The sequence below is a fragment of the Parasteatoda tepidariorum genome, chromosome 6 (assembly GCF_982258835.1).
Source record: "Parasteatoda tepidariorum strain Cologne lab strain chromosome 6, Ptep-v5.0, whole genome shotgun sequence".
NCBI classification, from domain to species: Eukaryota; Metazoa; Arthropoda; class Arachnida; order Araneae; family Theridiidae; genus Parasteatoda; species Parasteatoda tepidariorum.
Window position 1 is genome coordinate 13,697,169 of NC_141760.1, and position 16,832 is coordinate 13,714,000.

Consider the following 16,832-nt stretch of genomic DNA (forward strand, 5'->3'; position numbering starts at 1 on the left):
CTAATTTTATTCATTTATTGTACAAAGATACTGTAATCAACTTCTTGTAGCTGCATTGGGTATGAATTTTTACTTAATAATTAATTTCATACTTAAATAAAAAAAATTTTAAGCATGAAGCTATAATGAATGAAAGAAGTCAAAATTACTACTGGTCATATGAACAATTTTAAACTTTATTTAATAAAATAGTTGTCACAGTTTTCCATTTTTCTGAAATTTCAGCAGACAGACATCACACTTTCGATAAGACTTCAACTTAAATACACTTCACCTAAATTATTAATCTCAAATAAATGTATTAATAAGCATACAAACAACAAACAAATATAAATAAGAATTTTGCACAAAAGGATTCTTTCCTTCATAGAACGGTTTTAAAAAATTATTAATTAGTGGTAGCTTCTTCAAACATGGGAATTATATTCAAATACATACCAGGAATGGTAAACTCTTGTCAGGCTAGAAAAAACTGATTATGTAAATCTACCCAATACAAGAAACTGTCATTTACAAGAAACATCTAATTTAAAAATGGAAGTTTAATATAATTCACTCAATAATTCTATATGAAAATCTATTTTATTAACTTTTAATGTTATATTTTACATGCTTAAAGAAACTAGTTTAGAAGAAAAGAAAAAAATATTAAATTTCGTTTGGGTCTTCAAAAGAAAAAAAATTCACAAATGAAGTGCCATTGAAAATAAAACAAAAATTCAGAATAATATTTGCCATTCATTTAAAGCCTACTCATAATTTTAATTAGGTGTTCACAACCCTAAAATATTACTTATAGGTTTAATAGTAATTTTTTCAAACTTTATTAAAACAATATATTTAAAAAAACTTGAAACATGTGTCTTAGCATTTTATAGTATTTTGTTTCAAACAGAACATTGGACATATCTTTAAACTTACCTACTAAGCATGGCAGTAATATTAGTTTGAGAAAGACAAGCTATAAATGCTTAATATAATTTTTAGATTCAAATATTTAGACACATAAATATATGGTTAAGCATTTACAGAAAAAAACATTTAAATTTTCGAGAGCATAACAACTAATATAACACAATAAATTTATCAACTTTAGTTTGCTTAATCAAGTAGAATAGACTTAAAAATAGAAAGACATTTAAGGAAATACATTTACCTAAATATTGTTCTGAACTTAATTGCCTAAATAATTAGACAAATTATGAAAATAGTTCATTGTTCTTGCGTTATTGCAGAAATTCTTAACTGCAATTTTTATTGTTTACACCAGTAAAAGTTAATGTGGTTTGTAGAATTTCATTGCATAGATTTTCTACTTTAAATAAATTACCAGCATATGAAAAAAAAGTTTCACAGACATAAGCAAGTATAAACCTTAATAACTATATTTGAAATTGACGAAACTCTCCTCTGAAAAATTGCGAAATCATAGCTGACAACATGGATAGGAAAAAAATCCCACGAAATAATATAAATTTCATAACTGTTGCAGAATGTACTAAATAATTGACACAAAAGGGAATTTTAAAGATTTTTCTAGTTATCAAAATAGAAAAATTGCAATATTTTCCAGTTAAAATTGATGTCATACTTGAAATTTTATGTGTTACGTTTACTCATAATTTTGAATATTGATAGGCATTTAATTAATCAAATATATTTAAAAGATTCTATTAATATAATATATTTAAAAAGAAAATTCTGAATAAATGGAACATTTTAGAAGAAAAAAAGTTTTGGCCCGATTTTTGACAATGAGGTTTGCTTCATTATGAATTACTAATACTTATGCAAATGTGCTTACTGACATCTGTTCTGATAGATGTCCCAATAACTAGCTTTTACACAATTAAAAACATTCATAAAACACAATTGTTATAACTTTCATCCCATAACACAAAAAGGCTATATAAGAGTTTATACACAGGCTGTGAAATTAATACATAACTTAAACAGCAGACAATAAGATCATGCATATGTTTGATACATTATACCTGCTTTTTTCATTTCATACACAAAATTAATTTTACTTTTAACAAACTGTACTTTTACCCTACAATAAAGAACTTAAATTATCATCAATGACTTGATCATTTAATCATGTGCAATTTCAAAAACAATACTTACATCTTTATAAATTAGAAACAATAACCTTAACCTTACTCCCAAACTGCCGATTAAATTTCGTATAATTACGAAAAATCAGAACTTTGGATTACATTTCATGATATGATTATATGTACACAACTAACAAAAGGAGAATAATGAAAACTCCAAATGCTTACAAATATATCCACATAAATGTGAAATTATAAATAATTGACAATATAAATATAAAATTACTAGAAGATAAGCTGATTTTATATGCATTACAGAAAACTTTCATATCTTTAAAGATCAAAATTAAACTAAAAATATTTTGATAAAACTGCAATGTTTTTTTCTCGAAAAAGGGAACTTACCAGTTTCGGGAGTCTGCAAAAATGGCACGTAACTTTTATTGTTGTCATCAATGCAAAATTAATTGCAGTAAGAGGTAAAAAATACAGCTAATGTAATAATAAGTATTTTTAGAACAATCTTAAATCTAGAATTACAATCTAATGAGCGACTTACCCTAGAAAGTAATTAACATCTAGTTAAGTTTGCAAATAAGCTTTAGTTGTTATACCGAGCTTGGAAAAACAATAAAAAGATAACCATTTTAAAAACATCTATATAGAAAGTTTAATAAACTATCTAAATAGGCAGTTCTCTAGCTACTGTTTCACCAAGTTTATCTTCTCCACAATCAGCTAACTGTATTTGGTACATAGAGATGCTTCCAGTCTTTCCTGTACATGAATCATGAACCACTAGAGAAAAAAAGTATCATTAAAAATACTATGCATTAAAGAATTACAATGTCAAAAGGGATAAATTTCTCACACAGACAAAATTTACAGAGTTAACTAATTTATTTTGAATACATAAATCTCATCTATCAATTTTGAAATATATAAAGATAATTTGAAGATCTAAAATACTTGTAACTTTAATCACCACATCTTTTTAATACAGCTATCCTAAAAAATGCAACCTTCATATTTCAACATTCCTTATTATAAGCTAGACATTATATAAATTTTAGCATCGTACCTTAATTTTAATGACAAACAGTACAACACACAAGCATTTCTCTCTATATAAGTTCATTTATTATTATACATAAATAACAGACTATATAATTTCCAAAAATTTATGCAAGCTCATTTTTGCTATATTACCGCTGATTTAACTAAAACATTCTTAATGATCAAAACATTTATATTTTAAACAGAATAAATATTCCAATATGAAAACATTTTTAGGTTATCAAAAATTTTCCTCTGCAAAAATTATCCAACAAATTTTTTAAACAATAACGGCCCAATCAATTAATGCATATAAAAATAAATTTCTAGTAAAGTTGAATTATAAAATTCATTCTCAATGGAAAATAACACGTGAAAGATGTTTACGTTTTATAGAACGTAATATATTAACATTCATGCAATGTTTTAAAATTTAATTAGTTAAAAATAAATGTATAAAACTAACATATTAATTTTTACTTACCACAACAGATTAGATTTCTACTCCATGCAGTAAAATTTCGGCACGTGAAATTAACAACAAACATGCACACGAACACTGGCGATGTGGCGATTTAACAGATAGAAAAAGTCGCCACACTGATTGAAAAAAGTAACCCATTTTTCGTTGCCACCGAGAAGATAGGACCTTCACTTCCTCTAGCGGGTTCCTCTTATCTATGAAACTCCAAACTTCCCTCTTCTTTCATGGAAAGTGTTGCCATGGATAGAGAGTATTGCTCTACGCCACTGTCATATACAGTTAACCATCCATCATATGTCTAGCTTCAGCCGCACTGTCTTGGCTGACCGCCCTCTTATAACCCTAAACTTTGGCGATCAGCTGAAATGGGTGATTGCCAAACGAAATCTATCGCCAACTGCTTGGATGCCCGCTTTTTGAACGTGATTGAAAATGGCGAAAATGTTTGAGCTGGACGTACTCGGAATGATTAAGCAATGAAACGAATTCGCTAGGTAAGTCATATTTTTAATTGTAAATTTACTATATTATCTCCAATGTTCTTTCGAATGCTAAGAGCTGCACCATTTGCTCAATTAATTCAAAATGCCTTGGTTTTCAAAGCCATTTTCTAGATTTGATTGAGCTGGATTTTATATTTTGTCATCATGAAAATTTTATTTACAGGTAATTCTTATTTATTAAAGATTTATAATATAAGTGTATGTTTTAAAAGTATTATATTTTAAAAAATCATGAGATTTTGTTAATATTAAGAGATCATACTAAATTTCCTGAAAATGCAAAGATTTAGAATTTAAATTACATAGTTTGTTTTCCTTTATGTATAAAATTTATGTATTTTTGAAAATCATAAACCAAAAGAAAAAATTTTCATTTATCAAAGTTTTTCCATGTTTCCAGAAATCTTTAGTTAGATTGTCTAAAATTAGCAACGCAGTTTAGTAATGAAATTTCTTAAATTTAAATGATGAGTTGATTTACGTTTATTTCAGAGACATAATACAAAGAGATTTTTTTTCTAGAAAATATATTAATTAAATTTTATTTTGATAGGAAGCTTTTGTATTGAATTTTCTTCATAACAGGGGAGAGTTCTTAAATCATATTCAAAATAGTTTTGTTTCAATTTTATTATAAACTTATGTTAAAAAGAAATTCTAAATATGAATCTGTAAAGAAACAGAAAAATTCTTATTTTGAATTTTAGATAATATTTATCATTTTCGTTCACAATTACTGCTCTTATTATTCTTTTAGATTGTCTAAACTATTACATAAATTATGAGCATGCATACTATAATCAAGAAATTTTATTCTATATGTATCAAATTTATGTGCAAAACAATTTGTACACATAATTTAATTTTTATTTCAAATGCATATAAAATTATTATATTTCTTTAGAATATAACTCATATTAACAAATTAATAACAATTTAAATTAACTTATTTAGATTTTAATTTGAAATTAAATTTTTCATTTACTACAAACTATTTATATTTTTTTCTATCTATAATTTTTATTTTCTCAAAATTCCAAGATTTTTTACAGTTAATGTTTAAGTCAAAAACTACTATGTAAACCAAACCTTGCTTATTTCTTCTGTACTTCTGTCCCCTTTACTCTTTTTACTAAGGGATTCCATGGTGACATATTTAACTGTTTTCTTAAATGTTTAACCTTATTGAGATATTGATGTTGTCGCAGATGAATGTATTAGCAAAGATGGCATTCATTAAAACTGACAGGGCAATATTCAGTCTGTGAAGAATGCATGACTAAGTTGCTAAAAAGAAAGTGTATGTATACACGACTTTATGTTTACTTATATATATGTTAACTAGATTCATGAAAACATTGTACTCTTGTCTTGACATTTAAGCCTGATCACCACAACTCAGCCCATTCAAACAAGAGAGAGTAGTCAAAGAACTGCATCAGACTTAGCACTTTGATGCTGTAAGGAAAAATATTCAGTAGAAAGTGTTTTTTCCCTGATATTCTTCTTTGTACTACTTTACACAATGGAGAAAAATGTTTAGAGGCAATAGAATGTTATGAGTTAATTTAAGTACTAATTCTCACAACGGTTGTGGTTCTGCCCCTGAGGGACAGAGGGAAGATCGCTAAGAACATTGCCCCTGAATTATAAATACTCTTTCACTTTAAATATATTTGGTATATACAAAGTAACTTTATACAAAACTAAGTAGAGAGATTACTGTAATAAAAATTTGTCTATTGCACAGAGATTCATCTAATTTTATTCTTTTTTTAGCTTAAATGACAGACAGATTAAGAGGAGCCAATACGAGTATTTCAGTTAGTATCAGTAGTTCGTACTATTGCTACTAGTATAATGTTTTTTATTTTGATTATTCAACTAATTGTATATTAACTGTGGCATTTTAAGTGTTTTAGTTTTTTTTCTTCAACTATATTGTTGTAGTATTCTGTTTGCAAATTAAAATTTTAATAAAATAATAAAAGTCAAAATAAATATCTTTTAATGTTTATCAGTATTTGTCTTTAATCAAATGTAGGTTAAGAAAAAGTCAATGTTTTGCTGGTTATTATCTTCCTCTATTATTATTAAACAATAAATTTATTAATATATTTTTTATATTAATTATTTTAAAAATTATTTATTCTATTTGCTTTATCAATTTTAGAAATTTATTATTTTAGCATTCAATCTCTAAAAATGGTGAAAGATTTTAAAAGTATTTAAATCTTACCTCTTAATAAATGAATTATCATGCATAAGTATTCAACATGGTTGATTTTTACTTATAAAACTTTCAAAGTAATGTAAGGTCTCTTTTTTCTCCCTAAATGACATATGGGCTAAAGAAGAAAGCAGAAAAAAAAAGCAATGAAAAGTTTATAAACTTTTATTATTAAACCATATTTTTGTTAATATTGGTTTGATGCTGTGGTTATTTTTTAAAGATTTGTATTTTCCCCTTTAAGGTTAACATAGTTCTTGTATCAGAAAGTTAGTTGTTTATGTTATTTTTTTAAAAATTTCTTATTTCAGCCATCAGTCTGTTACTGTCTGATCGGAAAAACCAGAATTAAGTTTGCAAGTTGTGTGGTATAAGAGGCAGTCTAAAAGAAATATGAGGTTTGTTTTTTAATATTTGATTCTATTTAAATTTTACTTGCTGATTTAGTAGTATTAGCATAATTCATAACACAAATATTTATCATGTTTTCAAATAAACTACAGTTACATAGTTTGGGCATAGTTATCCAGTAGCACAGTTTATTACTAGCAGTTTAGATGTAGAAACCATTATTTATTTCTCTTGAAACCATTATTTATTTATTTCTTAAGTTATACTTTAACAATACAAAGTTGAAAAGAAGCCCTTTTTTTTCTCTTTTGAATAAAAGGTTAAATTAATAGTATGTTACACCCTAAACTTAAAGTTACCAATAAGAAGTTATCAACTTTCCTTGATTTAGCAAGTTGAAGCAAGCCAGTCATTGGCAATTTTTTTATTTTTTTTATTCTAAAATTAGAACTGAAAAATCAAGTATTTCTTTCCTTATCAATGAGCAAGAAAAGTATTTTTAGAATATAATTTTGCAAAAAAGAAATTAATTGCTTTTGTATTTTTCAGCTATTTTATTGCTTCAACTCTTTATTTATTCTGTTTTTTAAATTAAAAATCAACTGAGGATGCAGATTACAACAGTTTTGGCTATACCAATCATTTCAATTAATGTTATTATAATGCTTTTTTAAATTTGCTGTTGTGTTTTTGTCAGAGTGTTGTGTTTTGTAAAGTTTTGAAAAATTCTTGGAATTAATCATGGACTTGGTAATTTAAAATGTAGATTTTATTATATTGCTAGTTTTTGACATTTGGATTACATGTGCTAAAGTTTTTATGCTTACATACTTCATTATTTGTTTGATGATGCAAGAATAACATTACTACTATAAATGATATTTTTAAATTAATATTAAAATTTTGAATAATATTAAGGGTTCATGAATCAATAATCGAAAAGAACAAGTTCTGTTGTATCACAATTTGTGCTTCATGTTTTGTTTATCCAGTTGCAATGCTTTTAGTTTTCTTCCAGGTTGTTATGATCATCAGTTATTGTGATGCATCCTTAAATGTAGAGAGAAGGCTCCTTCATCGACTGAATTTTCAACCATGCTGGCCTGAGAATTATTACGATTTCCAGGTCAGTGCTTGTTGAAATTCCAGTTTTGATCCGTCGTGTCCAGTTTTCTGTCAAATCAACATTAAGAAGGAAGTTATGATATTGAATAAGTATAAATTTTAATTTGTTTTAAAGATATATTTAATCTTGGTTTGTTTACGGAGTTAATATATTACGTTGTACTATATTTTATATTAACCTTATCTATTATTAATATTTATAGTTTTATATAAAGAAAATTCTATTAAAAATATATGTATATATAATTTATATGTATTTTAATATCTTACATAATTATTAATATGGTATCTCATCAAATTTTGTTTCATTATTGTCGCATCATTATTTTTTACACATTTTTTGTGGTTAAAAGTCCAAATTATTTTTTGTTGTAGTGAGTAAAACAATTAATTGCAAGAAATATGAAGAATTTCAATGTACTTTTACTATGTCTTATTGCCTTTATTAAATTTTACATACATTAAAGTTTTAGATTTTGTGTTTACGTTTTTTATTATTTGTAAGATTCTACTTATTAAACATTTCTGTAAATGACATTTTTAAATCTAATATTATAGTTCAGAATAATATGGAGAGACTAGTATAGAATTTGAATAGTTGAGAAGAAGCACAAGTAAGTAGCAATTGTATCACAAATTGTAATTTGTGCGTCTTCGTGTTTTGCATATCTAGATTTGTTGCAAGTTGAGACTTTCTTTTCATCAACTAATCAGGTGTATCCTTTAAAAGCTCCTTCAGCATGTCTTTGTCTTAAATGGGAGTGATGAAATTGCTTGTTATGACCATAATTTGTCGGAATAGAAATACCTACTGGAATACATGCTGTCAAAGACTTGTGTTGATGCTGAGTAAGTATAAGTGTCACATTTCTTGCCTAAATAATTGTTAGTGTGACAATTTCACTTGCTAGTCATTTATTGTTGCTGCCTCTCTGCATAAATCTAAAATTGGTATGCACCTCCGACATATTTTATATTTGTAGATATTTTAATCTCTTACATTATAATTAATTAGGTATCTTTTTCATTGCATTATATCTATGTGGGGTAAAGCAATTTTTTGTGCTTCTAATTATTATATTGGATATAGTTACTTATAATAGTATGAAAATATGCATATTTGAATTAGTTACTTGTGTATATTGAATATTATTTGAAAGGAAATATGAATGACTAATAAGTTATACTTTAATAATACACGGTTGGGAAGAAATCAGTTTTTTTTTTCCTCTTTTGAAGGTTAAATTAGTATATTACACCCTAAATTTAAAGTTACCATTAATAAGTTACCAATTTTCTTTGTATAAATATCTTCAAATGGTATAAAAAATTGTTTTACATTTTATTATATTGCTACTTTTTAAAATTTAGATTACATGTGTTAAAGTTTTCTGTTTACATACTTCATTACTTGTTGAATGATGCTATGATTACATTACTACTATAAATAATACTTTTAAATTAATATTAAGAGCTCATTAATTTTAATAATTGAAAAAGCACAAGTTGTGTTTCATGTTTTGTATATGCAGTTGCAATGCTAATAGTTTTGTTCCAGGTTGTTATGATCATCAGTTAATGTGATGCATCCTTAAATGTAGAAAAAAAGGCTCTTTCATCCACTGAATTTTTAACTACTCTGACCTGAGAATTATCAGAATTGCCAGGTCAGTGCTTGTTGAAATTCCAGTTTTGATTCTTCAAAAATTCTGGGTACTCCAAATCAACATTATGAAGGAAGTGGAAATATTGATTTAGTATACATTTAAATTAGTTTTAAAGATATATTTAATAATGCATGGGTTATTTACAGAATTTATATATTATATAGTAGTATATTTTATATTGACTCTATATTAATTTGATTGAGTTAAGAAAATTGATTCAGGGTTATCTTTATAAATATAATGCTTTTAATTTTTTTTTTTTTTTACAGATTATTACAATTTTCAGGAATCTTTTCATGAGTGGAATTTTAGAACTTAAGTGACTTTTTTGTAAGCTGTACTGTGATCGTTTTCTTCTAATTAGAAGAATCTGTTTGCTTCACTATTTATAAAAATTTATGCTAGGCTGTAATTAAAGTGTAGAAAATTTAACAATTACTATGATTTTTCATGAACATTATCAATTAGCTCAATATCAATATTATCAGTATCAATATTTTAATATGAAATGCAAATGCATACTAACCAGGGTTGGCAGGTTTTTGACATGTGACAGTTTTTGACAGTTTAAACCATGGTTTAAACCGTCACGTCAAAAACCTCACTGTCAAAAATGTCAAAAACCTATATTCATATGTGAAATTTAATTAATACATAAAATTTATATATTTTTTATAAAGGATAGTGTTTCTAAATATGTTCTAGAAAAAATAAATTTAAAATTTTGAAGAAACACTTATATTTTGAATAGTAACCAAAATCTTGTACTTTTGAAAGCTCATATCTTTTGTAATATTATGTATTCATTTTCATGCGTTATTGAAAATCTGCAGTGATATTATTAAGAAATTTATTTATAACCAAATTTAGTGTATAGTATAGATTAGGGGTGCACAACCTTTTTCAGTGAAGGGCCACATGCACAGCAGATTGACCAATGAAGGGCCGCATGCCAAAGTGTTTAGACCGACATATTGAAAGCAATTGTTGGTGGTGATTGTTATATAAACATCATTGTTTATATAACACTAAATTCTTTTTGTCGGTTAACCTTGTAATCTCTTTGCAGAAAATACAATACTTTAAAACGTTTAAAATTAGAAAATGCAAAACTGATTACTTAAGAAGGAAAACAGAATTCGAAAATCAGAATCAATTTATCGGAAAAAATTTAGATAAATTGAAATAATTAAAAAACTATGGAAAAATTGAAATTTTTTTTATCACATTACAAAACACAAAAGTCCATTTAAACATAAATTTTAACGTTAATTTTTTTTCTTCATAGAATTAAATTTCAAATAAATAAATATTCTAGTCATTAATATAAATTCAAGTTAAATACTTTGATTTAAAGAAAGTTTATAGGGTTAAAAATGATTAAAACTAAAACTAAACCCCTTAAGTGGAAAATAAGACTTAGCATTTATTAAAGAATGTACTTTATCTTTCAGACATTTTTATTTTAAATTAATAATAAGAGGCTAAGAGAGGGAAGAAAAAAGCACATTAAATTTTAAGGAACTATTTTCCTTAATAATAAAAAACTATTAAGATACTTGTTTACAACTTTTTATGACGAATATATTTTTAACATGACACTTATTATTTACAATTAATACACAATCAATTAACAATCAATAAAATTTACATTACTTTTCGAAACTTATCTTGATTAAATTTTTTATACAGTTAAAATTTAATGATATACAAATCATTTCCCAGCATATAATCATAAATGATATAAAATGCTCCAAGAAGATAGAAAATGGTTTAAAAAATGTCTTAATGGTTACACTGTAATTTGCAAAGTTTTTGAATATTGTGATAATTTTATATACTTGATCATGTGATATTTTTTGAGCCATTAAATGAAAATGTAATGATTGTATTTAAAGACTACTCTGTAATTTTGAACAGGCCAAATTCATTCTGGAAAACAGTCTTTCGACAAAAGCTGTTGTTGTGGGTAGTATTAAACTTAGAGCAAATAACATAATCAGTTTTGGAATTTGTCCTAGATGGTGTTCTTCCTTTCTGGGTTTTTAAATCGCGGAAATACAAATAGCGATGTGTTATTTTTTAATTGCTTGAATACGAATTGCTATGTGTTATTTTTTAATTGCTTGAATACGAATTGCCATGTGTGATTTTTAAATTGCGTAAATAATAAATTCGATGCTTGTTTTTCAAATCGCGTGAATATGAATCGTGTGGCTTTTAAATTGCGAAAGGACTACTCACAACACTTGATTTTTAAAATGCATGAATATGAATCGCGATATATGGTTTTTAAAACGCGTGCGAGAGAAGTAGCAACGGATGATATTTTAAACACCAGAATACGAATATGTGATTTTAAATCCCGTAAATACGAAACGCGATGAATTATTTTTAAATCTCGTTAATGTTAATACGAAATGCGATGCGCAATTTTCAGATAGCGTAAATACAAATTACGATGTATGACTTTTAAATTACATGTGACAACAAAAAGAATAGGTTCGATGTGTGTTGTTAAACTTGCACGTGTTCATGGGACTTAAGAATTATGCCGTTTTTTGAATTATTTATTTATTTATTTTTTTTGCAAAACGGACCGCGTTTAAACACGTCTCGTTTTTTTTTTCCTGGGAAGGTGTTGATTTGGCTAAGATACGTAATTACTTTTCAAGTTACGAAAAAAAATTAAAGCTGAATCGAATTTCACGAGTTGTAATATTGTGTGAAAATATCAGGTATATTCTAAATCACAAATAAAAATGCAGCAATAACGGGAAAGAAGAAAAAACACTTTCGAAAAACCTCTTAAAAAATTAGTGTTAGAATCGGTACAACGCAAATGATAAAATCGGCACAAACAGAGCACGTAAAAAATAATTATTTTAATGCGCAATTCAAAACTCGCTTGCTGTCAAAGTATTAAAAATATCATAATCTTTTTAAATCACGGGGTAAACGTAATAACTACTAAAACAATAACCAAAATACTTTAATATTTTAGATGAAATTGGAGTAAATAAAGTCCATCAAAATTTTATGTAATTTAAATGCGAGATTTGAAATTAAAATGTCGCAATAGCGTATAAAAAATATCGGTACTTTCAAAACCTTGTAGAAATGTGTAGCAATAATTTCTAAAATAACGATTGTAAAATAATTTGATTCGCGATAAAATCGTTACAAATAAGCCATGTCAAAAAATGGTTATCTAAATGAGCGATTCTTTACTCGCGATTCGTAATAATATCATGCTAAAATATTGAAGTTTTAAAAACCGGGCGGAAATGTGCAGCAATAACTGTTGAAGAAAGGGGATCTAAAGTCATTTAGATTTTCCATGAAGTTTGCACAAATAAAGCATTTCATAACTTACAAAAATCGCTATTTCAGAAACTACTTGAAAATGGGTAGCAATAACTACCGAAAAGTCATTGGAATCGGCACATACGAAAAGCGTCAAAAGTGGTAATTAAAATTCGTAAATCGTAATAATGATGTATTAAAAATATTGGGATTTTTAAAACTATGCTGAAATCCGTAACGTTAACCATCGAAAAACTACATTGATTGAGATTGGATGCGTCAAAAACTTAAAACTGTAAATTTAAATTACCGAATTTTTCTTATTATTTTTGAAAAACAAATATTTAATTAATTTTTTTCATTTTGTTCAGATTGCGGCCGCGGGCCGCACATCGAGCGTTGGCGGGCCGCAGGTTGAGCACCCCTAGTATAGATTATACTAAAAATTAGACATTTTTAAAGATAAACATTAGCAGTTTTGCACGTTAGACATCTTTTAAAGAAAAATCTTTTTAATCTTCTTTTAAATCTTCTTAATAATCTTTTTAACATAAGACAATACAAATTTAAGTGCTTTCTGTTAAATACACAGAGTAGTTAGTGTCGATTTACAGTATATTCAGCCTATTCATTTACTATGCTGAAAATTTAGTTTATCCAAATACTTGTGAATTTCATTTTGCTGAATACTATATACATAATTTTGTTGAATATCTAAATATTCAGCTGTTGAATAATTACTTCTTGCTTTCAAGATATGCATTATTTGTATTCTTAATACAAGTAGGGGAAAAAAATTAAGAGGTAAAAATTGTTTTAAAATGATAAGTGTAATAATTATAAATAAATATAATAAACAATATGAATTATATTTATCATTATTCACAAATATAACTACTTTTAAATTCAAATTAACATACTGGATAATAAAGATATTCAGTATAACATTAAAAATTTTTTCATACACTTGTATCAAGTTTGTATTTATACAACATAACTTGTAAGTTCTTTATAAATATTAGTTATATGTTCCTTATATGTATGTCAAAAATGCATAGTAATAAACTTTTAATTTTCTTAAGTATCAAAAAAAATTTTTTTTTTCAAAATATAAATATTTAAAAAAATTTTGTGCAAAATTTTTCTGCACATGCATTTGAATATAAATTTCTGAGATTTTAAATCTGTTATTTTACCTTAATTTTAATTAAAAAATATTTTAAAACCTGCTGATTACCTGTAGTATAATTAAATTTCAATATAATGCATGGCAACTGTTGGTAGTTTTGAAGTTTATATATTTTTTTGGCAAACTTTAGTTTTTGACATTTTTGACGGTTTAAACCAGTATTATACCCTTGTCATGTCAAAAACCACTTTTTGACGTCAAAAACCCAACCCTGATACTAACAATGTACCACAAATTATTTTATAAATAATATATATGTGTGTGTGTGTGTGTGTGTGTATCTCTTTCCATAATGATTGAACGAAAGTTCTAAAATATTTATTAAAAAAATTTATCAGGGCCATGAAATTCAGCTAATTATGGAGCAAAAAACCAGGGTTGGGAATTTTTAACTTAATTTTTTCAGTGGTAAAATATTTTAGGCAATTAATTAAAGTTGTTTTATTAGACTATTTAAAAAGTATTTCATAAAAACGTTTTCTACCATTAATATTTTAATAAAAAGTAAGAAATTTCCCTTTTTCCTATACATTATGTTAACAAGTCTACTTACAAATATAAATGTATTGGAAGCATATGTATAGGAGTGAGTTATGCTGGCTCTTTGCTCCTCAGTTCTATACATAAAAATGCTGTTCTTCAGAATTATATAATGTCCTTTTTCCAGGGTAGGTATATAGTTCAATTACTTATAAATTAAAGATATCTTGTTTTATTTTTCTCTTGACATAATGAAAGTTTTAATATTAAAGAACATGGAAATTCTTATGAAACTTTTAGGCATAACACAATATACTTATAAATAATGCAGTATTGGATAAATGCATTTATTACTTTAAAAAAAAAATAAAAAAAATATCGAATCCCTGAAAGAACCGATTCAGGTTTTTTCAAGGAATGGGTTTTTCCAATTTCGTCTGATTTTGTCTTCATTTCTTTAAATTTTTGTAGTTTAGTCTTGCTGCATAAATAAATACCATAAATTTTATTCCTAACCAAGCCATTAATAATAATTATTTAAACATTTCATTATCTATGTCATTAGTCACAAGTAACAATACTATTTTAAATGAGAGTAAAAAGGTCCAATTACCTTTGTAGGATTTACCTATTCTGTTTTAAAATAGAATTATAAAAAAAAACTGCTAAATGTTTTAACAAAGAATTAAATTATTTATTTTAATTCAAATAAAGTTTTTTACTTGGTTGTTGTTAATTTACGTCGCACTAGAGCTGCACAATGGGCTATTGGCGACGGTCGGGAAACATCCCGGAGGATGATCCGAAGACATGCCATCACAATTTTGATCCTCTGCGGAAGGGATGGCACCCCGCTTCGGTAGCCCGACGACCTGCGCGCGAAGTCTAGCACTTTACGGTAGCACAGTTTAGCGAGGACCAATACCGCACACCCTCGGTCCCTACGCAGACTGATCCAAGTGGTCACCCACCCGCACACTGACCGTAGCCAGTGATGCTTGACTTCGGTGATCTGCTGGGAACCGTGTCTTAACGTCCACTGCGGGACGGTAAAAATTTTAATAATATTACAAAATAGCATACAATGCCTTTTATGTAGAGTTTCATTAGAATGAATTTATTTGTAAATATTAGTTAGAATATTAGACTTAGAATATTTTCACATCCTACGAGTCCCGCAGTGGACTGATCGTTAAGACACGGTTCTCATCAGATCACCGAAGTCAAGCATCACTGGCTGCGGTCAGTGTGCGGGTGGGTGACCCACTTGGATCAGTCTGCGTAGGGACCGAGGGTGGGCGGTATTGGTCCTCGTTAAACTGTGCTACCGTAAAGTGCTCGACTTCGCGCGCAGGTCGTCTGGCTACCGAAGCGGGGGTGCCATCCCCTCCGCAGAGGATCAAAATTGTGATGGCTTGTCTTCGGATCATCCTCCGGGATGTTTCCCAGACCGTCGCCAATAGCCCATTGTGCAGCTCTAGTGCGACGTAAATTATCAACATCAACATCCTACGAAAAATATAAATATTAAGGAATAAAAGTTCAAATTATATTATCAATGTTTGAATTTCCTTATGGGTGTAATATTCTAATTTAAAAAAAATTGTTCATTTAAAATTAAATTTTACATTACAACCGAAATTTATTGTAACAAAAAGTTTAGGACCAGATATCAAATTCGTAGAAGTATGCTCCGAAATGCTATTGAAATATGGGAAATGTTGCAACAAGTTTTTACGGATTCGTTATCGAACTAATGAATGAACAACCGGTATAATAATTAACGTTGTAATGATACACTCAAGAGCCAAAACATTATGACCACCTCTTAATAACGAGTTGGCTCACCTTTAGCCCGTAACACAGTTGCAACCCGCCTTGGCATGGATGCCACAAGTCCTTGGTAGATGGCCGGAGACAGATTGTACCAGATGTTTAAGCAACGGTCACACAAATCCGAGATATTGCGACCCAGTGGTCTTTGAACTCTGAGCTGCCGTTTCATGACATCCCAAATGTGTTCTATCGGATTGAGATCCGGTGAGATAAGTGGCCAGGACATTAACTGGAATTCAGCTTCATGTTCCTGGAACCAGTCCAACACAATTTGAGCCTTGTGACACGGAGCGTTGACCTGTAGGAAAATTCCATTTCTAGCTGGAAAAACAGAGGCCATGTAAGGGTGCAACTGGTCCGCAATGATGTTCAGATACCCTGTAGCATTCATGGTCTGCTCTGCCACAACCACGGGCCCCAGTGACGCCCAAGAGAACGTCCCCCAAAGCATGATACCGTCACCACTGCCTGTGTATGACCTACAGTACATTGAGGGAGCAACTGTTCGCCTGGAAGACAGCGTATCCTGACACTGCCACGGTGGGATG

At 27.9% G+C, this 16,832-nt stretch overlaps 3 long non-coding RNA genes across 6 annotated transcripts; 1 reads left to right on the forward strand and 2 right to left on the reverse strand.

The window, feature by feature from the left end:
- Positions 1–155: 155 nt before the first annotated feature.
- On the reverse strand, positions 156–3,757 carry LOC147807562 (uncharacterized). Of its 3 annotated transcripts, XR_015434524.1 has the most exons (5): positions 3,598–3,757; positions 2,617–2,855; positions 2,463–2,475; positions 439–462; positions 156–274 (listed from the first exon to the last, which is right to left on the reverse strand). It is a non-coding gene; the product is annotated as an uncharacterized LOC147807562 (long non-coding RNA). The 3 variants fall into 3 exon arrangements; XR_015434525.1 differs by lacking the exon at positions 439–462; XR_015434523.1 differs by lacking the exons at positions 439–462; positions 2,463–2,475.
- Positions 3,758–3,910: 153 nt separating this feature from the next.
- Positions 3,911–9,969, forward strand: LOC147807563 (uncharacterized). The gene is made up of 3 exons (XR_015434528.1): positions 3,911–4,091; positions 6,642–8,655; positions 9,743–9,969. It is a non-coding gene; the product is annotated as an uncharacterized LOC147807563 (long non-coding RNA).
- Positions 7,716–16,468, reverse strand: LOC147807564 (uncharacterized). 2 transcript variants are annotated; one of them, XR_015434521.1, is made up of 2 exons: positions 16,297–16,468; positions 7,716–7,854 (listed from the first exon to the last, which is right to left on the reverse strand). It is a non-coding gene; the product is annotated as an uncharacterized LOC147807564 (long non-coding RNA). The 2 variants fall into 2 exon arrangements; XR_015434522.1 differs by lacking the exon at positions 16,297–16,468 and adding an exon at positions 14,522–15,055 and having other exon boundaries at positions 7,724–7,854.
- Positions 16,469–16,832: the final 364 nt, after the last annotated feature.